The sequence below is a fragment of the Pleurodeles waltl genome, chromosome 10 (assembly GCF_031143425.1).
Source record: "Pleurodeles waltl isolate 20211129_DDA chromosome 10, aPleWal1.hap1.20221129, whole genome shotgun sequence".
Lineage (NCBI taxonomy): Eukaryota > Metazoa > Chordata > Amphibia > Caudata > Salamandridae > Pleurodeles > Pleurodeles waltl.
In genome coordinates this window covers 501,656,523-501,681,318 of record NC_090449.1, presented here as the reverse complement: position 1 = coordinate 501,681,318, position 24,796 = coordinate 501,656,523, and the positions used below count along the sequence as shown (strand labels likewise).

The following is a 24,796-nucleotide window of genomic DNA, read 5'->3' as shown; positions in this document are numbered from 1 at the left end:
TGTTCCGGAAAGCTGGAAAGATGGTGACTTTAGTATAGCAAACCACTTGTGAATGCCATTCTTAGGGGAAAAAAACAAACACTTATCTGGAGCACTTCTTCTATATTTTTCTTCAAAAACTCAAATTTTTTCTATATTATGCCCATTTTCTCAGTACTCTGCATGGGAATCCACAAACCCTGGAGTACCTTTACAATACCCAGGATGTTGGGGAAAAAAGAACACAAATTTGGCGTGGATACCTTATGTTGAATAAAAAGGTTATGGAGCCCTAAGTATGAACTACCCCACATAACCAAAAGACTGCTAAGCATGGGAGGAAATAGGTCAGGCTGGGAGAAGCGTGTCTGACCTGTAGGAGAATAAAAAGGTGCAAGGGTTTTCTTTAAATTTTAATTTTTAAAAAGATCCCACCCTTCCCACCTCTAAGCTCAGAGGTGTTAAGAAGAGAATTACATAAGTCTCAGCATATGTGCAACTATTTCTGAAGCATGTATAACAGATGAATGGCCACTTGTTAGCTGAATACTGATTATTATAAAGATCAAGCCAAATGGTGCTCGTTTAGTTAACCTCCGAAATATGAAAAGGCGAATCAGCACCAGAAGGAATCGAACCTGTGTCCTGCAGCTTTAAAAGGTGGCACTGACACACCCAATTTTCTCCAAGTGGTAAATGCCAATGCATCAGACATGGGTGGAAATGGTGTGCGAGAGTGAACTGAGCAGGAGAAAGTTGCTGGCACACATTGCAGAGTAGGTGCTTTCTAGAACGGCAACAGGGCTTCATTGTCTTTCTGAGATTCTGTTCAGCCGAAAATCAGTTTTAAATCTAAAACTTAAAAGGGGAGAAAATAAACCTATACATTAGTCTCGAAAAGATAAACAGAAGTATTGATGGCGGAAAGCTGCCATGTTGAGAGTTTTAAATGACACTGACAATGAGAAAGAAGCTTATGTAGATCAGGGCGTCACGAAAAACCGTGAGGTGAAACACATCTACCAAGTTGGCATTCACCATGGTATCCAAAGCAGTTGTCTCATCAATACATTCAGTTAAAAGGTAAAACATGATAGTGCAATGTGTGTAAATGATGTAACTGGTTCATTTTATCTCTTATGAATTTCAGCCTTTCAGTTGTTACTTATGTAGTATTTTGTGAAGTCATTTGCATAAGTATTCTCCTTACACCTTCAGTATAAAATTATTGATTAGTGCTGGCCTAGAGACAGCTTTAGCTGTGTCGCTAGCTTAATGTGATAAAAAGAAATCTGAACTAAAAAATACGTATATGAAGAGGCTTTGAGTCAACATTTTTTATCCACTGGTGTTTTTTGTTTTCTTTCACATTTCAATTCCGTCTAGCAGAGCATTCAGCAAAAGGCAACGGGTCAGCACACTTCAGCCATTGGAAGAGCATTGTGAGTGTTAAGCAGATGTACACAAATGATCAGGACAAATTCTAAGAAGGACACTTCAGCGCCAGGGAAGGAGGGCCAATATCTTATTTTTCCAATTTTTCTTTCTTTATCCTTTTTAACAAAATATTTTAAAGTTAAGTACTTTTTTTTAAATAATTATTTTTATTAATTTTTTATCAAGATCCAACGAAAATAACAAAGGAAAAAAGGATTACAATTCCATACTATTTCTCTTAAACATCCTCCCCAAGGAATTTCCAATAGGACAACTCCAGCTACAAACAATCGGGGTAAGTGACTGAAAGAAAAAGGGAGAGAAGAGAAACCCCCTTCTTTTTACGCACAATTATATACCATTATCTAGAGAAAAACAACTCCCCCAATCCGTGAAAACGTTTTGCAGACGCCCACTCTGGCATATCTCATTTCCTGATTTCTGACCTGTATCATTTTACTCAACCATTCTTGAGGGGTGGGAATTAGATTGGAACGCCAATTTCTTAATAGAAGAGATCTGGCAACCGCAGTGGCTATAAAAACTAACTTTTCCCACTGAGGTGGGAGCCTTGCCCCAGGGTCGTAGCCTACACCCATCAACCAAACCGTAGGGATTATAGGGATCTGAGCAATAGTTATTAATATCTTCAACAGTCCATCCCAGTAATCCTGGATTAGGCGACATGTACCGATCACATGTATCCAGCCCGCCACCCCTATTGCCTTACAACAAAAACAGAGATCAGGGCAACTGGGCATAACTCGGGACAAGGCTTGTGGGGTACGATATAATAGCCATTTACTAACAAATATCATACGATGCCAATTCGCACCTCTTAGTGAAAATTTTAAATAATTGATCTTTTCCCAGCACTCCCTTGAGAGGTCAGGTTCCTCTTGACGAGCCCATTTCCTCGCTGCCTTTGCCCAGAGATCAGTCTTATTTTGTTCAAGAAGCAGCCTTCTCCATGCCCCCGCACGCCTTGTCCCAGAGGGGGTCACCAGTTCAGAAACTACCACCTGCATATTAATAATTGAAACGATATCCAAATCTCTCAGACTATGGAGCATGATACTATAAGAACCTCCCAGAAGAAAATAATTTTGGACAGCCGACATAATATTTGAAGGGGTAGCCCAATCATAATTGATACGAAAATCCCCAATTTTACTAAATCCTGCAGAATCCCATCTCCTCACTGACTCAGAATCGAGCTGAAGACCTGAGCACAACACAAAATGTGTGAGGGGAGTAAGAAGATGCAAATATCTTCTAAAAAAAGAAAATCGGATTTATTTTTAAACAACCATTTAAGAACCTTATATCGAACTTTTTGGGGAGATTTCGCCAATAGTGCAGGATTCGGAATATCGTGTTCCTTGCAGACTAAGTCACGAAAATCTGTGATGAATGGGCCACCCGTAATTTGATTAACTTTAAAGTGAGTCAAATGTGCAAAAAAAGCGAAATAGTAATCTTTAAAATTTGGTAATGCCAAACCCCCTTTTTCTCTCTCAGCATATACTGAACTTAAAGCACCCCGCGCCTTGTGGTTTTGCCAAATGAAGGAGCCGAACATAGACTCTATTTTCTTAAAAAATGAGGACGTTAACACACAAGGAATGGCCGAAAACAGAAAATTAAATAATGGTAATATAGACATTTTAATCAGTGCAATTCGTCCAAGGATAGAAAGGGGGAGGGACCCTCAGTGTGCCAGCAGGGCCTGGTTTTTCAAAAGTAAAGGGACATAGTTGAGATCCTACAGATCTCCTATTTCGGATGAAAAATTAATCCCTAGATATCTCTTTGGCCTAATATTTACACAATGCTTTAGTTCGGGGAGCAGTTTAACAAAAGAAGAGCCATAGAGAATAATATTGGTTTTACTCATATTAATCTTATAGCGCCCAATTTGCTGACATTCGGCGAACACCTCCTGGGAGGATCGGTCTTCATCTAAAACATAATAATATCATCAGCGTAGAGTTTGATCTTCCCCATTAACTGAAGCGGGGGATGAATTGGATTATTCTGTCTGATTTTATTTGCTAAAGGTTCAATGAAGAGAGCAAAAAGAATAGGGGATAGGGAACATCCTTGACGGGTCCCGCGCTGAACTTGAAGTTGCCCAATACAGGCGGAGTTAATTATAATATTGGCCTGAGAGCCTTGATACAGCCTTTGAATTAGTGCAGAGATCTGGGAGGGCACCTTATATCTGCACAATATTTCAAGCAGTGTGTCCCATATGACTAAATCAAAAGCTTTTTCCGCATCTAATAAAAGAATGATGGCCGAGATTTTATTAGAAGCAAAATAGTCGAGAGCCTCAGCTAACTAATGCGGGTTAGATGCAAGTTTCCGACCGGCAATAAACCCATTCTGATCAGGGTGCACCAGTTTAGTAACAACCCTATTGAGCCTGTTGGCCAGAAGTTTGGTAATGATTTTATAATCTGTATTTAACAAAGAGATTGGCTGATATGCATTAAGATCTTCCTTGTCCTTGGTTTTTTTTTTTTTTTTTTTTAAGGGAAGCTGACCACATTTCCAGAATACCAAGAGTTGGGGATCAGCTCACCCTTGAGCAAGCCATTAATTAAATACAGAAAGTCATCTATAAATATATCGATGAAGCTTTTGTAAAATTCAGCCGGTAAGCCATCAGGTCCACAAGAATCTCCCCATGGGGAAGGCCTAACAACCTCAAGTAGTTCCGACTTTGTAAATGTCTGCCGTAGAGCCTCACTATCTTCATCCGCAAGAGTAGGGATGTCTAAATTCCCCCCAAAATCCCTAATAGCCGTATGATCAATATCCTGGGTTTCGCTATAAACTCGCCTATAGTGTTCTAACATCATTTTTTTCCACATCTCTGGGGTCTGTATATCTAATCCAGGATATAGGACACCTCAGTGTGTGTGTATCATATTATTAGCAATTTGATCTCGAGCTTGCCAGGCCAAAAATGTACCTGTAAAATTACTCTCTTTAGTCAGAATGGCTCACTGACTGATTCTTAAAGCGCAGTAATTTAGATATTAAAATAAATCAATGCGAGAAGCACTTTTGAACCAGCTGGAGACGCATGTGTACTCTCTCTCCTTTGGGGTACTTATTCTCCAAGGATCACACAGCATCAACACTTTGATGTAATCTTTAAAAATCTTAGCGACTTTAGGTTTGTGCTGTTTTTTACCTTTAACAGTAGAATCCAAAAATGGATTCTGCAAAAAATTAAAATCCCTGCCAATAATAATTTTGCCTGAAAGTTGCAGAAGGGCTTGAAAGAGTTCCAGATAAGGGCCTGGATCATCTATCAGGGGTGCATAAAAACTGCAAAAAATAAATCTTTCTTTGGCAATTAGGCAATGTACCCCGCACCATCGCCCAGCAGGGTCGGCAAGAAAATCGAGCTCCATGATTCTTAGCTAAAAAAAAAAAAAACGTGACCTCCTCTATGAGCAGCTGGAGCTACGGCAACAGCCTTAAAATCAACCGAGCTTTTAAACATATTGAAGCCCGCTACTTTTTTGACAGGGATAGGAGTTTCTTGTAATAGGATAACAGAGGGGTATAGAGCATTTACCCTATCCTCGATGACAGCCCTTTTTCTGCGATTGTTTAACCCATTAACATTCCAGGAAACTATTTTTAATGTAGAGTTTAACCTTGCCATTACCTTTTTACAAAGAATTGCCTAAATATTAAGTGATCAGGAACCACCGGAAAGCGTGAGCCGAGGTCTGGATCGGATGACTATCTGCACCAGAGACTTAGTAATTCTATATTGTAAATACCTATATTTCAGTCTGAAAATAAGGGATCTTGTAACCCTAGCCCCCTCCCCAACCCCTCTCCCTACACCCCTACCCCACCTCTTGGGTGGCCGACACCTGGGGCCTTCCAGTCTGGGCGATCCGGAGCCACCCCCCAACCCCGGACTCCCTTCTTCCCTAATCAGGTACCTTGACATGGCACCCTAATGCTATTGACTACAGAGAACTGGACAGTAAGTGCCATAATAATAAAACGCTAAACGTGACGAAATCCTCCCTTCCCAGAAAGTCTCAACCCTCTTAGAACCGGATGCATGCTCCTTCTTTCTTACATATTTTGAATTTTAGTTCAAGTCTTCCCCTCCACGGCCTCCCCCTGCCCCTTGTGATCTATCAGAATTCTGAACTGAGTGCAAAAGAGTTTTAGCAGCTTCCACCGTGTGGATCAAATTAGAGTGTCCCTGAAAAAAAACTTTTAGTTTAGATTGTTGCACGAGTCTAGCCGGAGCCCAGACTTTTTGAAATGTGGGGATCATCCCCTTCAGTTCTCTTCTCCAGTGTGCGGCAGCAACTGACATATCTGAAAAGATTTTAAAGGCGTAGTCGCCAGGGATCGGATGGATTTTACTCTTGATTGCTTGCTGTAAAAATAAGTTCCTTAATACGGAAATCGCCAAAGTTGACGAGGACAGTTCGAGGATACTTTACGTTGGGTGGCTGTACTGCAGGGACCCGATAGGCCCGCATAATAGTGAGATCCAAATGTTTATCCTTTGGTTCTGAGAGAACATGCTGTAAAACAAGATCAGAGATTAAATCTGTGACAGTCCGTCCACTTTCGCGTCCTTCTGGGATCCCCGTAAATCTCAGATTAGACCTACGTGAGCGGTTCTCCGCATCATCTAACAGAGTCTGTAAATCTACAAGATCAGCTTGACATTTAGCGACTGACGGATCCAAGGAAGAGTGTGAATCTTCCAAATCGAATACTCGTTGCTCTACTTCTTTAATGCGTGAATTAAGTTGCTGAATATTGCCAGATATTAAGTTTAATTGTGATTCCGTTTTATGATTTGCTTCTTCTTGCGAAATTTTCAGAGTTCTTAGTTCCGATAGAATTTGAAGGAGCAAGTTTTCTGAAGAAGTACCAATGCCTGTCTTGTCTCGATATTCCTGAGATGAATGCCAAGCTTGTGAGTTCCGCTGGTTTCAAATCTCCTGAAGGGGCTTGATTGCGCTGGTATTCATAAGGGACCCCATCACAGTATTATTCCCGGCGATATGGGCAAGGCCACAGAGTACACTGGAAGAAGAACTGTCCACCTGGGAGGCAGAGATGGCGTTGTTAGTTGACAAGGAGACTACCACTTTTGAGCCCCTCCCCATCCCTCCACTAAACAAGGAATACAACTGTTTGGATGCATAGCCTATGTCCTGGATTTTGCCGTCGTTAGACTTGGAATTCAAGCTGAGCGTTGAACAATCCCCAGGTGAGCAAGCTTTGTTAACCGCTCCTGAATTCAAGTCTGGGTCTGGATCGGAGACTGAAAATGGATCTGGCTCTCTGGCCACCTCCGAAGTAGAATCAGAGCTAAGATGCTGATTCGCCATATTAATGATTACAGGCGGGGAGCTGTGAGGCAGGGTAGTACTATAAGAAGAATCAGTAATTAATGTAGCAGTGGTGCTAGGAGGTGAGTCAAGGTTTATGTGGTTGTCGGAGGGAGTAGGCCGCTTAACTTTCATATTTCGTGCCATCTTAACAACCTTTGAAGCAGGGCGTCCTTTGCCCTGAAACTGATGCGGGGATCAATGCATTGTGTTTTTTTTTTCTTTTTTTTTTCTTCCCCCCTTCCTCTTTCCCCCCCCACCCCCCCATCCTTTTCTTCTCTTTTGGTCCTCCTGCCCAGAAAACTCCAATTTCTTGGTAAGAAAATGCTTGACGTAGTCCAGATATGCCTAAGACAATATATCTTAGGCAGCCAAGTTAGTGACTTGTGGTAAATGACTTAAGAGTACAATGTCTTCTGCTTGGAAAAAGCAACTAGAGTGCTGAAAGCAATACAAGTGAGTATAGTACTCTAATCTGCCCGCAGCAATTGAGAAAGGCCAAGTAAGTTCCACCTAATTCAGATTCTCCGGATCAGTACCTCTCAGTAAATTCCCGACCAGGGATTTAGTCTTCAAAGAAGAGGGGGAAGGGGAGCCACCAAATACTTCAAGATTTTCCTGATTTGAAAGAAGACAGCCAAAAATAGAATGCAGACGAGTCCCAGCGATCCCCTGCCTCACCTCCCTTCTCCTCCGCATTGATAAAATCTGGTCTGATCCGGCCGGGATTCCTCTTGTGGGGACAAAGCAAGATTTAAATATCGGAGGTCCTTTCTGCCTCCTCTGATCCCCTGGGTCCCAGGCTCAAGCGCCGTACATCAGGCTGAGGGGGAGGGGGAATAGCGACCGGCATTTAGTGAAGCATTCCGTGATGAGGGTGAAAACACCGCAGCCTAGCATGTCCGTGCTCCGACGCGCGTCCTCTCCTCTGAGTCAACGGCTAGCCGCAGAGCATGACGGGAGCTCCTACGCAGCTGAAGACGTTCAGCCCAAGTTAAGTTCTTGTATGTTTTAAATTATGCCTTGGGATAACAGTGTTTGAAAGTCAACTAAACCATCTTTTTTTTGTAAAACAATCTCCACCATTGGAGCAGTCTTCTTAGCCCCATGGCGGTGCTGTGCAAAGGGTACATCATTGACGGTTGCCATAATTTTTTGCTCTCACCACAGAGATCATTTATCTTGATATCATCTCTGATATCATCAGCTTTGAGAGCGTCTTTGTAGTCAGCTTTGTGGGTGATGTCTAAGTCGGTGCTGAGAGAGGATCCGACTGAACAAGGGACAGCAAGTTGGAAGGCTTTGAATTGTTTTTGAGTGCTGGGGAAGAAGTCCGTGGAGGCATGGTATGGAAATGTGCCATGTTGTTATTGCAAAGCCTGCAGGGATGTGCTCTCGATGGGGGAATGACCCAGAGGCTCAGAAGCCACCCTAAAAAGATACAGCATGTCATGCTATAGGCTGCCACCTCCCTCATACACAATGTCTTGTAGCGTAGGTCAGGGCAGGGAGTAGGAGCAAACCACTCCACCTACAGACTAAAAGCAAATTACACATCACAAAGCAGGCAATGCTCTGTTTCGCCTGCTGGCTGACATATTCTTATTCAACCCAACCTCCCACAGCCAACAAGAAATATCAAGCATGCCCTCCCACTCTTTTACCACGGCTAATAACCCAATACTGACCCATACCACTTCACAAGGAACAACCTTCCATTGAAATATTAGCCTCTTTAGAGGGTGTGAAATTCTTATCGCAAAGCTCCCAGGACATATTGTTTGAGGTCAAGGACAACATGTTTTCATGTTTATTTTGTCCTTGGGACAAGTAGGCCCAAACCCCTGCGGCACAAACCATTTGACTGTCAGTTTATAGTACCACATTATGAATCAGGGAAGGAAAATGTCTGCAGTTAAGGTAATATTACTGTTCATATATTAATGTTATTCAAACTTGTACTTATGATTCATTAATGCAAACCCTTTATTATTAAGATTAGCACTCTAAGGAAATGCTATAAGCTCGGGCTACGCTGCTGACTGGTCGCAGTGTAAAAATGTGTATACGCATTTGCAAGTTTAACAATATAAGGCTATGTATAATGTTTCTGATTAGATGCAAAAAATGCAGGAGCTTTAAAGCAAGATTGATTAATCATTGTTTTCAAATTAAATGTTCACAAGAAATGCAACTAGGTAAAAACATGTTATGCTAAAGAACTGTGAAATTGAGGGTACCATTTCTTTGAAGCATCATCTAGTAAAATGTGTTGATGCATGGTAGTATTCACAAAATAATATTCATAATGGAAAAATCAATGCAACCAGTTTCACCAAGATTATGGGAACATGAAAATAAACAATCATTGGCCAAGCCAATATGTCTGGTATCAAGGTCACCTTCTTGGTTTTGTCAATCTATGCCTTGTTTTGACATGGTTTTTGTGAAAATGTATTGTTGTGGCAGTTGCCAGGCTCTCACCATTATTACAAATATTGGTAAAAGCAATAACATTTTTTGGTTTCAAAAGGCGACCATTGCCACAGTAGTCCCTGACACTGAACAAAATTACTTTGGTTGCATATGTGCTCCGTGTGAAAGAACAGAATGCTCCTAATCATAGTGAAGCCAGTCTATAGCTAGATAAGAGCCCGAATTCTAATAAAAACAAAGGGTCTTGGTTTAGCTCAGGAGCTAATTAGGGGCCCAATTCTTATTAAAAACACAAAAGTGCACCTTTGGTATATGCCCTTGCCGTTGTGCAGGTTTACACCTCTCACGAATTCGCAATAATTCTAGTAGGGACGGAAACCGTACTCCTAGAAAATATTTGTGAACTGCATTTTAGCCCGAGCAAATAAGCATGTGTAGATTTACTACTGCGAAAATCTGTTGAGCGTTTAAAAGTTTACTTTCCCTCCAACCACTTTTTATCCAACTGTGGCAGAAGGTTTACTTCTGACTTTGCCAGGAGTAAATGTCCATCCTTTCTCTGTATGATGAAAAGATTAGAGAAGAGATGGTGAAACCCCTAAAACATGCATGTTAGTAGGTTTGCAGACTTCTAAGTGAATTCCAACCCTGTAACTATTGCTTAACTCCAACTCCAGTCCCAGTAAGTAGATCTGTAAAAAAGTGGCAAAATGCAGGAAGTGCTGTAATTCAACCTTACTGTAGTATTTGCCCTGGCATAATCAAAGATGCTAGTATCAGACGTCTTATCTAATGAGACTGTTGCCATAATTTATTGCCACAGTATGGCACCAAAAGGACAAGTGGATTTCTTTTTTTTACAGGACATGTAGATTTATAAAGCACCCTGTCCCATGGACAAGTAGATATTTTATTAAATTCCACAGCCCTGTACTTTTTCACTCACCTGATTGGAGCACCATTTAGCTTTCTTCCGGGCAAGACTAGCTTTCACTAGTTCCAATCAATAACAAAAGAATTTCACAAACATCACTTCTAGGGGTGTTGGAATCAGGAGTGCTGGAATCAGGTGTGCAGCGGGTGGTGCAGCACCCCCAGACCACTGAGACAAATCAAAAGAAAATGGAAAACAATTAGACCTTCCAATTTTCTTTTAATATAAGGTCAATGGTAATTAAAGTGAGCACGGAGAACGGCTGATAACAAACCACTGCACGTTCGCCTGTCACATATATTCAAATAGACATTATGTGGATTTTAAAATATGGCATTTGCTAGCAAACGTTTGTCAGTCTAGTCATCAGGTCCTATGGAGGATGAACAAATGGGCCATGGAAAAAAGCAGAAATCTCAAAAAAGCTCATTTTTAAAATTTACCAATTTTAAATATTTGGCTCGTTTGAGCGTTTTAATTGATTAACATGGTTCCAGACAAGTTTTGAAGTAGGGTGAGAAAACAAATCAATTCACATTTGTTTTATCTTTGTGGGCAGACATGGCTAAAACAACTTTGATCTATTAATGTTTTAAATTACTCCTTTATTTGGATAAAAAAAATGCCACAATGAATCTATATATTTAAATAATATTGCTTCATAATGCACAAATGATCCACTTGTTCGCAAAACATGTCTCGCACAGCCATCTGATCCTCCCACGATCCATGTTCCCTTTTTTATTTTTTATTTTTTGTTTTTTTTGTTGATTTGCTCCACTCGCTCGTTCAGTAACATCAAGTTTGTAGCACTCCTATAGATTTAGTTAACTGAGGTCACGAGCCAGCAACGCCAGACAGAAAACTGCATCTGCACCACTGCCCCTCCGTCCTATGTTCTATCCATAACAATTCCCATCTATCTAGCAGATGAACAATTAAATATACTAACACGCACGTAAAAAGCAGGAAGATTTTAGAGTAGTAACACTGTACTGTACCGCACTGCTTACGAGTGTTCGCGGTCAGCAGGCCAGCTAAGGTACCTGCAAATGAGTCCGTGTCTAAAGCAGTTCATGGTACACTGCGCTGAGTGCTTGTCTAGCCTATTACAGGTATTGGTTGTGTTGTATGTATATTCAATGTGAGTGGAAGTGGGGGGGATTTGCCTATGGAGAGAGGGCTGTGAATCCTCAAGGTTTCTTCACTTCTCAAGCACAGCTCACAGGCAAGTTCGAGGCTAAATGTCTGAGCTGTTCCCATTAAAGTAAGGCCATCGACCCTACTCACTGGAACAAGGACTCCGAGGCGCAGCTTTTGCAGTTGGAAATGTTGACAGTTCGATCTGGTTCCATGCGCTTTTGACAGAAGCATTATTCACTTCTAGATTAATCTCTGAAGATTAGTGGTGGGGTGATTAATATCGGGATACTGTTTCTTTTATATATTTCAATCTAGGACGCTTTTTGGTGGGGGCGAGTGCAACATAAATCGCCTTTTTTTTTTTTTTTACACCAACCCCTTTCCGTGGTTTTTTTTCTTCACAGGCTGTTAACGGAGGGAGATCTCCATCACAAGCCATACACCCATTCGCTCACACGCGATAGTTAGACCGAGGTTTCCCTTCCCCTAAGAGCACCCTTTGTAAATTTGTTCCCTTCATGTTTTTTTTTTTTTTAATTATTATTTTGGTGTTTCCGTGTAATCTCTGCGACATTTTATTTTTGAAGTTCGAAGCAGTTTAAAGCCACGAGACATTTCTGCGAACGTCAAAGCAATCAAAAACTTGACGTCCTGTTGGCACTTAGTTTTTAGCACGTCTCTTTATTTGGGTGTTTTCGTCCAGCACTGACGAGGCACTGGGACACTTTACAGCAGTGTTCGAACTTTAGAGAGTGTCGGCGTCTTGAAAACCAGGAAAGCTCAGGACATCTCTGCTGCTACTCCCCAGGCAGCCAGGCTCTTCAAGGAGCACCCTTTCTCTACAAATCAACGAACGGGGTCACATTCCTGCCGGCCCGTGCTCTAGGTGGAATCTACATGTTTAGGCTATGTGATCTGCAGCGCTCCGTTCCTCTCATCCTTCCTGAGGACACGTCTTTCTGAAGATACCTACAGCGAGGCTTATGGAGTGAGCAACCTGCGCGAGATCACACCTGCCATCAAGCAACTGAGGACAAATGCATCATACGGTCTCAGTGAAAACGCAGACCACGTAAATAAGCCCTTTATATGCAAGTCCCTATTCCTAATGGAAGTGAAAGCATCCCATGTAAATTAAAACACATGACAATTACCACCAGTCTATAAGGATTAGCGCAAGAAATATAGGAGATGAACTCTGGAGAATGCATAAAAACACAAACTAACACGTATGTAAGACTAAATCACCAACACAGGACTTCCACAGAAAAGTGTGCTACACGACCGCAAAGCGTTCCGGCACCTCCTCAGGGGTAGTAGGAGCTATACAAACACTCAAAACATAAGGACAGTACCGAGCATGAGCGACCCGCTAACAAAGTTCTCCTCAAACTGCGCACGTTACACGAGGACAGCCGGCAGCATGAGGCACTGCTGTGCATCCCAAGGACACCGAGGGGGACTCTGAACTCCGATAAGCAGCAGAGGTTTCGAAACTTCACCAAGGCCGAGGTCAGCGAACACTGTCTCCATCCGACAAATAGATCTGAAACGTAAAGAGTGCCATCAATCATGTCAATGAGATTGAGTGCCGGCCTTGCGCTTACCAGGAACCCAACAGTTTCTAGTCACAAGACACCCTGTGGGATGAGGGACGCATTAAGTCAGAGTGAGACACTAAAGAGTGTTACGAATCGGGCCCGACAGTGGGGTATGAATGTTTATTTACTATCTGTTTCTTGCAAAGTGCAACGTGGGACTAAACAGCGCCTCGAGGAGACCGTAAGGGACTGAGGCACGAGGGGATACAGAAAGGGGCCCTAAACGAGAGAAAGCGTGGACAAAACGTTTAAAATAGCAACATATTTATTTAAAGAGAACGGAGACATCCATAACAAGCATTTGCAATGCAATGAATCCGCATTTGCTTAAATTAGAGCTATTGGCATTGTAAATTCACAACTACACTTTCCTTGCCACACAAATTGGTCAACCCTGCCTCATAATTCGGTCTTTTCCTGCCACATAATTCCAGTGGCCCTGCATAGAACTAAAGCACTTCCATTCACCTTCTTCCTTTACCTGCAGCCCAAAATGAAAATGTTGGCATCTAACATCCTAATTTTAATCTGCCATGCTAATTCCAATAGAATACCACTTTCACCACCCCACCATCAGATTTGCTGGCCGGCTAACACAATTCCCCCAAAAAGACACAAGGTAGCCATGGAGGAGTAATGAGAAAAATAAACTAGAAGGGTCATCCAAACATATCAATTGTTCAAACATTCATTGTGTAATAATTATCTTAATTTGGCCTGAATAATGGTTATAACTGCAATAAGGAGAAATTAACAAAATATATACAATTAATAATATAAACCCAATAAAAACCTTTATCAGAAATAAACTTTGGGAATTAGACTGTTATGTTCAGTACAGCCCCTAGAGAACACCACAATGAAAATAGCATTTGTAAGAAACATGGGCATGTAACCATATAGTTAGCCCCTAGCGAGCATAACCACATGAAACGAAAATGGCCAAATGTAACGCAGTGTAACCATATATTTAACCACTAAAGGGCGCATCGTGCATTACACGTTTTCAGGGCTAACAGGCCTACTGCAATGATATTACAAACAAAAACCTTAAAACACAAACTACTCTCAGCTGTAAAACAAAAGCTGCAGCCATGAGAGAGATTAGAAAGACACTGAATGGTGGGAGGGGTTATTATTTTAGGGTCCCCACTAACCTGGTGTGGGTACCCAGAGAGACAGAAAGAACACATTGTGGTGAACAAAGGTGGTCCCATTGTCCTAGGACCATGACAGGCTGAGTTATGAGCAAAAATGTTTTGTAAAAGAATGCCCAGCAAAGCATTATGGGACAACAGAGTGCAGCAAATATTCTAATATGTTGACTGTAATGCTCAGAACAGCCCCTAGAGGACACCACAATAACATAGCATTTGTAAGAAACATGGTCATGTAACCATATACTTAGTCCCTAGAGGGCATACCTACATAAAAACAGAATGGTAAAATGCAATACAGTGGAACCACATATTTAGACCCTAGAGAGCACAGTGCCTTACACAAGTTAGGCCTGGCAAGGCCAATGCAATACTAAGGACCTTAGAACACAGCTATATAACAAAAGTTCCAGCCATAAGAGAGCTTATAAAAGGCACTGATTGGTGGGAGGGGTTATTATTTTGGTGTCCCCACTAACCTAGTGTGGGGACCCAAAGAAGACCTAAACAGAAAGAGTGTGTTGTGCTGAACGTTTTGGTGGCGGTTCCATTGCCTTAGGACCACCACAGGTTGAGTTATGGGCAAACATGTTGTGAAAAAGAAGACTTCCAAAGCATTATGGGTCGAGTTTTCACGAGTACAGTGAATATTGTAGTATCAGCTCTCCCGCTGTGCAGACTGTCACTTTGCAATTTCTTTTTTTTTTTGTTTTTTTCAGTAAAGCATTTATCAATTACCAGGGTTTTGGGGGGAAGCTGTAGAGCGCGAATGGGAGAGCCAAAAGAAAGGACTCTGATTAGGTAACCAGTGGGAACAATGTGACCAGCGCTCCAATACCGCCGATGGAGTTCACGCTGTGAGGGCCATAGCAGCCATGGAGCAGGAAGTGGAGAGACAAAAGTTAAAAAAAAAAGGTCGTCCACGCTGAAGTATATCGGCAATCGTGCAATTATCCATGTAACAGGGTCAGTCTGCAAGTAGGTAACAAAACCTCCTCAAGGCGGGACAAACGTAAAGCATTTACCAATGACCTCACAGGCGTTCTAAAAGGCAAGCCCATGAAAGAGTGAAAGTGATGGGTGTGAGATGGGCATGGTTAAATACCACAGATAGGTAACAACAGGCCGGAAGCGCTGGCGCGCTCAACCCAAAAATAAACTACCTTCGGCAATAGAAACAAGGAACCGGGATGAATGGGTCCACAGCCCTTCTTCAATTGAGCTCCACTCGACCATCAACTCTTCCCTACTCTCGCCCACCTTCTACAATGCACTTTATGCAGGGTGCTTCGCAGGGAACTGGCAAGGAGCATTTATACAGTGAGGGGCCAGAGAAGCTCTGATTCTGGTACATTGAGGGCCAGAGAATAGTGGACAGCATCCTTTGTGGGGGTCTGTGCTTCATTTATCTCTTGGGTCCCAATACCTCTGGCACTACTGCACTCAGACTGGATGACCACATTACTGCCAGGGATGCTAGTAAGAATGAGACTTACATTCAGTTACACTGAGTAATGGTACTCGAACGCATTGCATCGAGAGGTACAATTAAAAAATAAAATGTTTTTATTTATTAATGCCCAAAACAGGGCAGTTAAATATAGGCAGCCATTAAAAAGAAGGGCCTGGCAAGGTTTGGGGCGGTGATCTGCTTTCTCTCTTTTTCCCCAGAGCTTGGTGTACAGTTTAATGGACTTCAAGGCAGTCACCAGAATCAGTGCTCAATTTGTAAAAAAAAATGTGCCGGTGTCCAAAGCTCTCTTCTGAAACACGCGGCTGCCGCAATTAAACATGCAAGCATGGAATACTGAGGAAGCGTAATCCTCAAGCCATCTCGGGCCTCTTTAGTCCATTTATAGCCACTCCCTACCTCTTCAGGTCACTCTTGCAGCTTTCTGATTTCTCCCTTTGTGACGCTTTTTCGCTTTTCTCTTCCTCCATCTTTCCCGTATGAGTCTTTTGCTCACGGTAAATGCTTGAGGCAGAAAAATAAGTGCCGGCCCTCAAAGATAAGTGCTGATGCCCGCACCAGAAACCACAGGCTCAAATTAAGCACTGCCCAGAACGTACATAATCTAAGGGTCGGGGAGTTGGGCGCTTGCCTGAAGCGCCGCTAGCATCTTTGTAGCCTCCTGTACAAGCATCAATAAAACTCCTTTCTCTATACTTTCAGTACCCATGGGTGATTGTGGAGAACAGCTTAACATGCATCCCATGGAGGGCTAGTTATCCACAATCCCCAGCTGCCTTCCTGTCTCCATCCTTTGCTCTGCATGTTCTCAATGCCCACCGTTGCAGGTACAAGTGAATTCAATACACGTACTGAGCTATGACTGCATTCAACCAAAGCAGCGTGAAATATTCAGGGCTGTATGTCTTCGGCGAGGCTGGACAGCAAGTTACCATTTTTTAAAACATCTTCCGAGTGCATTATCGTTAATCTAGTGCCCAGGATGTCACCTTCATTTGAGCACTATTCTGATGCTGCGTGTTGCTTTAAAATGTTAAGTTCTTTAGAGAAGCATAGCCGTGTTAATGATGTGTTTGGCACGGATGAAGCTTTCCACGTAAATGCCTCCAAGCCCCAGAAATGCATGGACTCAGTAACCACCGAGCTGTGGGTGCGCTCACACAGAGGAGCAAGGGCCATTCAAACAGCACAAGTCACACGTTCAAGGGCAGTGCTCTAAATGGAAAAATAGAAGTGCAGGTACTCTGTTTCAGAGTACCTGCTTGTGCCTGAGAAGTACTGGTATTCTTCCAATGAAAAGTATTACGTTTTTCTTCAAAAGTGCAGGTACTCTCCCTCTAAAAAAGGTTCCGGTACTCATTTCCGGACAGTACCAGCCCATTTAAAGCAATGTTCAAGGGTGTCCTTCAATGGGCTTCAAAGAACGTCAAAAACTGTCAGAATATTGCTCTAAATATCACATTTTGGAAAAGCATCAGACATCAAGTTAAAGTTTAACCCTTTAACTGCTGTGTTTCCACTCCCCCACCAGTACGGAGCCCTTTTTTTAGATCAAAACCTACCAGACAGCGCAGCTAAAGACATTTTGGGGAAATTCAGAAAGATGACTTAGGAATCCATTTTGTTCGTTGCTTACCATTAGCATTGGGGTCTGTAATTCACATTTTCTGGCTTTCTATTTACTGGCTTTATTTGCTTTAAGCTGTACAGTTTGGGTTCATCCCTTCCATTGCCCCAAACCTTGTTTACTATGTTCTTGTGCTGATGTTTCAGAATATATCAAAAGTAGTACATATGAAGCACATTTTTTATAATTCTGAAGTGTGGTGGAAACAAATATTTGAATGTGATCAAAACACATCAATCCATAGGTGATGACATTTGCACACATTATCATTTGTGTTCAGTAAAATTGTCTTTTGGTGCAATGGTAATGACCATTTCAATTGAAAATGTGTTGTCTGTTATGGCAGTGTGCTATTACACCACTACCACAAAATAGAGCATTAGTATTATCTAATTTTGCCACTATCAGCCTCTAGGGGGAACCCTTGGACTCTGTATGTACTATCTCAAAGTGAGAGATAGTGTGCACAGAGCCAATTTCCTACACTTGCCCACTCCCAACTACCCCACTACACCACCACCCCATTCCATCCTACCCTACTATAATCCACTCTACCCCAACCTACCCCACTCCAATCCTACTCCACCGACTCCATCCCAATCCTACTCCACCGACTCCATCCCAATCCTACTCCACCGACTCCATCCCAATCCTACTCCACCGACTCCATCCCAATCCTACTCCACCCCACCCCCATTCCACTCTACTCTACTCTACCCCACCCCAATCTACCACATTGCACCACAATCTACCCCAACCCAATATACCACCACTCCATTCTATCCTACCCTACCCTACCCTACTATAATCCACTTTACAAAAACCTACCCCACTCCAACATACCCCAATCTACTCCATCCTCCATCCTCCATCCTCCATCCTCCATCCTCCATCCTCCATCCTCCATACTCCATCCCCACTCCACTCATCCATACTCCATCCCCATCCCACCCCCACTCCACTCCATCCATCCATACTCCATCCCCACTCCATCCATCCATACTCCATCCCCATCCCACCCCCACTCCACTCCATCCATCCATACTCCATCCCCACTCCATCCATCCATACTCCATCCCCACTCCATCCATCCATACTCCATCCCCACTCCATCCATACTCCACTCCATCCATCCATCCATCCATCCATCCATCCTCCACTCCATCCATCCATCCATCCATCCATCCATACATACTCCACTCCATCCATCCATCCATCCTCCACTCCATCCATCCATCCATCCTCCACTCCATCCATCCATCCATCCATCCATCCATCCATCCATCCTCCACTCCACTCCATCCATCCTCCACTCCACTCATCCATCCATCACTCCACTCATCCATCCATCACTCCACTCATCCATCCATCACTCCATCCATCCATCCATCCTCCACTCCATCCATCCATCCTCCACTCCATCCATCCATCCATCCTCCACTCCACTCCATCCATCCATCCTCCACTCCACTCCATCCATCCATCCTCCACTCCATCCATCCATCCATACTCCAATCCATCCATCCATCCATCCATACTCCAATCCATCCATCCATCCATCCATCCATACTCCAATCCATCCATCCATCCATACTCCACTCCACTCCATCCATCCATCCATCCATACTCCACTCCATCCATACTCCACTCCATCCATACTCCACTCCATCCATACTCCACTCCATCCATCCATCCATCCATACTCCACTCCATCCATCCATCCATACTCCACTCCATCCATCCATACTCCACTCCATCCATCCATCCATCCATCCATCCATACTCCACTCCATCCATCCATCCATACTCCACTCCACTCCACTCCATCCATACTCCACTCCATCCATCCATCCACTCCATCCATCCATACTCCACTCCATCCATCCATCCATCCATCCATACTCCACTCCATCCATCCTCCACTCCATCCATCCATCCATACTCCACTCCATACTCCACTCCATCCTCCACTCCATCCATCCATCCCTCCAGCCACCACTCCAGCCACCACTCCAGCCACCTATCCATCTTCCACTCCATCCATCCATCCATCCTCCACTCCATCCATCCATCCATCCATCCTCCACTCCATCCATCCATCTTCCACTCCATCCATCCATCCATCTTCCACTCCATCCATCCATCCATCTTCCACTCCATCCATCCATCCTCCACTCCATCCATCCATCCATCCTCCACTCCACCCATCCATCCATCCTCCACTCCACCCATCCATCCATCCATCCTCCACTCCACTCCATCCATCCACTCCACTCATCCATCCACCACTCCATCCACCACTCCATCCATCCATCCACCACTCCATCCATCCATCCATCCATCCATCCATCCATCCATCCATCCATCCATACTCCACTCCATCCATCCATACTCCACTCCATCCTCCACTCCACTCCATCCACTCACTCCACTCCACTCCTCATCCATCCACCCATCCCTCCACTCCATCCTCCACTCCATCCTCCACTCCATCCATCCATCCACTCCATCCTCCACTCCATCCATCCATCCATCCTCCACTCCACTCCACTGCATCCATCCATCCTCCACTCCACTGCATCCATCCATCCTCCACTCCACTGCATCCATCCATCCTCCACTCCACTGCATCCATCCATCCATCCATCCATCCTCCACTCCATTCCATTCCATTCCATTCCATTCCGCCCCACTAAATCCCACTCCACCCCAACATGCTCCAATCTATCCCACTCCACCTCAATCTACCCCAATACAATCTACCCACCTCCACCCCACTCCAATCTAACCCAATCCAACCCCATTCCACTCTACACTATTTCAATCTAACCCACCCCACTCCACGTCACTAACATTTAGTCATGCTGAACAGCTGCCACACTGGTGTACAACACAGTTAAAATACATGGCCGAAGTCATTAGCTCTCGCATAGTATGAAACAGATTGGCTTTGCCAATGCTTGTTGGCTATTTGGGGTAGTCTGCCCTTAGGGCTCCATAACATTTTTTCCACATAAGGTATCCATACCAAATCTGCCCCCTTTTTCCCAAAATCATGGGGATTCTAAAGGTGCCCAGGGTGTGGCAACTCACCTGGAGAGGACCTAGAATATATGAAAAATATAGCAACATTTTGAGTTTTTAGGGGGGGGAATAGGAATAAAGTACTATGGATTAAATTGTTGTTTTTCCCTAAAAATGCCATCAATAAACTGTTTGCTGTGCTAAAGTCACCATCTTCCCAGCTTTTAGGAACATACAGAGCTGAATTTAAAAAAAAGTTTTTTTACCAGGTTTGGCATTTTTCAAAGAGGTAGCCCATTTTTTCTATTTTCATACTCTCAATCTATTTCCAGCTTGTGGTGGAAACCAGAGTGAAACCCATGGGTGATCCAGGAAAGCTGTAGATTTCTGAAAAGGAGAAAAAATTCCAAATTCAGCAATGGGTCATAATTGTAGACCCCTCAATGTTTTCTCAAAGAAACTAAATTTTGAAATAAAGAAATATTTAAAATGAGTAGGAAAAAGCACCCATTTGTGAAAATGTTTTATCTGTAACTTTTTGTCACGATGGTCAATTTACAAAAGCAGTATACAATTAAGTTGCTGGACCCTTCTGAGAATATATAGGGTTTGTAAGCTCTCCAAATCCCTACGGTACCCAGAGCAAACAACTGAGCTGCATCGTACAATGGGTTGTCATTGTGTAATGAGTACAGAGCAATTCATATGGTGAAATGTGAAGAGTGAAAAATGGGTATCAAGGAAACCTATGTATTTCTAAAACGGGCACAAGATGTGGAGTTTAGGAGCAGTGGTTATTTGTACATCACTGAAGTTTTTGGTGTCCATACTTGCATATGATTTCAATATGTTTTCTTTCTTCCTTTCTTCCACAGAGGCTGCCACATGGAAGGCATAAATGCAGTGAACTCTAATTAGTAATAACAAATTATCTACTATTCTATGCTCCCACATGTCTTCTGATTAAAACGGTACATCACTTGTGTGGGTAGGCCTAGTGACTGCAACAGGAAAGGGTCCAGAATGCAACATTGACATCACATTTTTCCACACAAACCTGACCCCTTTTTTTTTTTGCAAGGTGGGCGGGTAGCTGTGGGGTTCAGGCTTCAGCTTAGCTCACACCTATGGAAGCCAAGCAAACTTGCACATTTTTTTTAAAAGTAGACACCTGGGAGAATCCAGGGTGGAGATGTTGCGTGGCTCTCACTAGGTTGTTTATTTACCCTGTATCCTTTGCAAACCTCAATCTTTGGCTTACAAAAAATGCATTTTCCTCACATTTCTGTGATGTGAGGTTCTGGAATCTGCAGGAAGCCATAGACATCCTTCTACCAAGCATTCCCCCAAGTCTTCCAATAAAAATGGCATCTCACCTGTGTGGGTAGGTCTAGTGCCTGTGACAGGAAACAGCCCAAAATGCAACAGGGACAAATCAAATTTTTCCACTCAAAACTGGCCTTTTTTTTTTTTTTGCAAAGTGGGTAGCTGTGGATTTTGGACCCTAGCTCAGCCGACACCTGGGTAAATTTAGCAAACTAGCACATTTTTGAAAACTAGACAACCAGGGGAGTATAGGAGTGTGTAACTTACATGGCTATCACTAGGTAACTTTACCCAGACGCCCTTGCAAACAATAAACTTTGGTTTAAAAAAAAATATAAACAACACACATTTTCTCACATTTCTGTGACAGAAAGTTCTGGAATCTGCAGGGAGCCACACATTTTCTACCACTTTGAGTTCCACTTCTGCCCCAATAAGAATTGTACCCTACTTGTGTGGGTGGGCTACAAGCCCACGACACAAAAGGCCCTAAAGCGCTACTTTGAGGGATAAGCATTTGGGGTAGCTGCGGCATATGGGGCCATGCTGTGGTGCCACCCAAGTAAATCTACAAACCACAGACGTTTTTGAAAACTAGACAACCAGGGGACTTCAGATTAGTGTGATATGTGTAGATCTCATGAGTTTTTTTTTTTTACCCACAATGCCCTGCAAACCTCAAAATATGCCTGAAATCACATATTTTACTTACATCCTTTGATGGAAACTTCCAGAATCTGCAGGAATCCACAAACATCCTACCACCCAGTGTTACCCCACTTGTGCTAATTAAAAACGCGACACCACTTGTGTGGCTGGGACCAGTGCCCACAACTGAAAAGGAGCAAATCAAGGTCAATGGGAGCCCTTGTGAAGCAACTCCCATTGACTTAAATTTGATTTGTAAACAGTGTTGGGCGGGGAAGGGGTTCTACTCCAGAATGGAGATTAGGTGAAAATAGAGAAATAAAACAAAATTGTCATTGTCAGTAGGTCTGGCTTTAATGCGCTGTGCCCTGCACAACCACAACCAAACTGCTCAAACTATGCTCAAATGGCCAGTCTTTTACCTCTAGTGTACTGGAATGGGAGTGAGAACCAAGCAGCGTCTGCCTCCTCTGGCATGATGGAAGACGGCACCACTAAAAGGACAGAAGCAAGGATGTGAGAAGGCATGTATAGATGAAGCAAATAGCTAATCTACTCAGGATAAGTGCCAGCGAGTGTTTGGGCCCCATGTAGTGTCTTAAGATCTATTATTCACTGATAATCTGGAGAAGAAAACCAACTAGGATTTAACAGAATTTTGCGGAGGTGAAGCAAGTAATAAAAGTGGCAGGTCCCATATGCACTAACGGCAGCAAATAAGATATTATGACAAGTCAAGCAAGGCTGCATTCCCATAGTGGAGTGTGAGATAGCCGACTGGATCACCAACTTCCACCTTTTAAGTAAGAAGCAAGGAAGAATTTTCCTTAAACCCTTGAAAAGAGAGCAGCAACAAATACCTTCTTCCTTCATGTTGTCAAGTTAAGATCAACACTGATGGCAACACCGGCATTGTGGTCATAGTAGCAGGGGCTAGAATCAATGACTATCAAACAATGATCTAGGTCTAAGGATGGTTCTCTGGTACCAACACCTCCATGTTATATACATTATACCTCAAACTGTTATTTGTCATAAAACATGCAAATGAAGCAAGCCACTCATTAAGTTTAAGGGGAAAGTCAGTCGTACCTGGAATAAAACATTAACACAGCTAAAAAAATAAAGCCAACAGAACAAAATCAAGGCAACTCTGAGTTAAATAAAAGTTAACGAACCCCACAAAACCTTTTAATTACTCAAAGACCTGTGTCTGTATTTTTAAAGAGAAAAAAGTACTTTAATTCACACACAACTAAATACTAAATAAATATACAATTACAAAAGTACAAAGTGAAATCAAGACATTTCTAGCACCAGCTGAACTAGCCTTGAAAAATCATAAAAATGTTACCAAACTCCAGATCTAGTGAACTGAATAATTTATTCGACCTACCTAACACGCTTCATTATCACATATGGGCGCACCTTCAAATATGTGAGTTCAGCAAGTCTGCTACAAAAAAACTCTTTCGTTTGATTTACTAGACTGAGGTCTTGCTCCTTGTACAATACAAATCTCGGCCACACATCAAACCTGACTTGCCTCTTAGTTCACTAATAGCATAGTCACCAGGGCTAGTACAAGAATGTTTCTCAGTTCATGATCAAAAACTCTCACTTTTAATAAATATATTACTAAAGCATGATGTGGTAGCACACTGCCATTTACAGACAGCACATTTCCATTACAATAGCCATGAACATTCTCACTGACATGCAGTGTTACTGATAAAACTACATAGCTTACATACGTGAATATGTAGAAACTGGGTTTCAACAAATATTTATCATTAGCACTTCACCAAGTAAAGTGTTCCGATTTGTTTTGATCCTAAGAAAATCTTTGTTTCCATCACACTTCAAAATTATAAAAAGTGCATTCCTAACTACAGAAATATATTTTGAAATATCTGTACAGTTCATTTACAAGCTATTTAAATACTGTTAGACAAAAAAGTGACATCCTACAGCCTTTCATTTCACACTGCCCTACCCCAGCACAACTGACAGCTCATATGCTGACATTTAACCTCTGTCTTTGAAGACACAAATGTGACAATTTAAAAGCAAGACTTAAAGGCATCTTTCTTGCTAATTCACTTTTTGAATGAACAGAACACTTGTACTTCGCCAACTCCATCTATCTCCCCAGACTGGGCTAGCAAGACCTAAAAATAGCTTGGCTTGATAAAATCTAACTCACCACAGCGAATGGGTGAGTAGATTTCTCGAGGCCTGACTTGAGATCTGTTTAAGATTTTACTGTTAAAAAATGAATGGCCCTTCCCTATGGTGTTTGTGAATGATTTTACAAAAGAAAGTTCTTCCTACTATAGTAATCACAGAGTTCGTAATGTAGAACACTTTCCTCTTACATTTGTCCAAGAGTTCACAATGTAAAATCTTACTCCCATGGTAGTGAGGCAGAGTACACCAATGCTGACTCGAAGAGGTGTTGTAGGTTACAAACTCAGTTAACACACAAAAATAACACAATAAATCAATATCCAACCATTGCTTTTTCCTTAAAAAGGAAATATACTTTAACGCACATACAACTAAATACTACTACAAATATTTATAAGATTTCAGTTGAGGTTCCATGTTGGATCCC

The 24,796-nt window shown here is 42.6% G+C and overlaps 1 protein-coding gene across 3 annotated transcripts in view; it reads right to left on the bottom strand.

Annotated features, from left to right (window-relative positions):
• SCAP (SREBF chaperone) overlaps positions 1–24,796 on the bottom strand; it is a 657,412-nt gene that overhangs the window by 599,960 nt on the left and 32,656 nt on the right. Inside the window, exon 2 of one of the 3 annotated variants that reach the window (XM_069210887.1) lies at positions 20,472–20,592. The exons of the other annotated variants lie outside the window; for them this stretch is intronic. The gene's annotated coding sequence lies outside the window, so the exon portion shown is untranslated. The remainder of the gene's footprint in view (positions 1–20,471; positions 20,593–24,796) is intronic. 3 annotated transcript variants of the gene reach the window in all.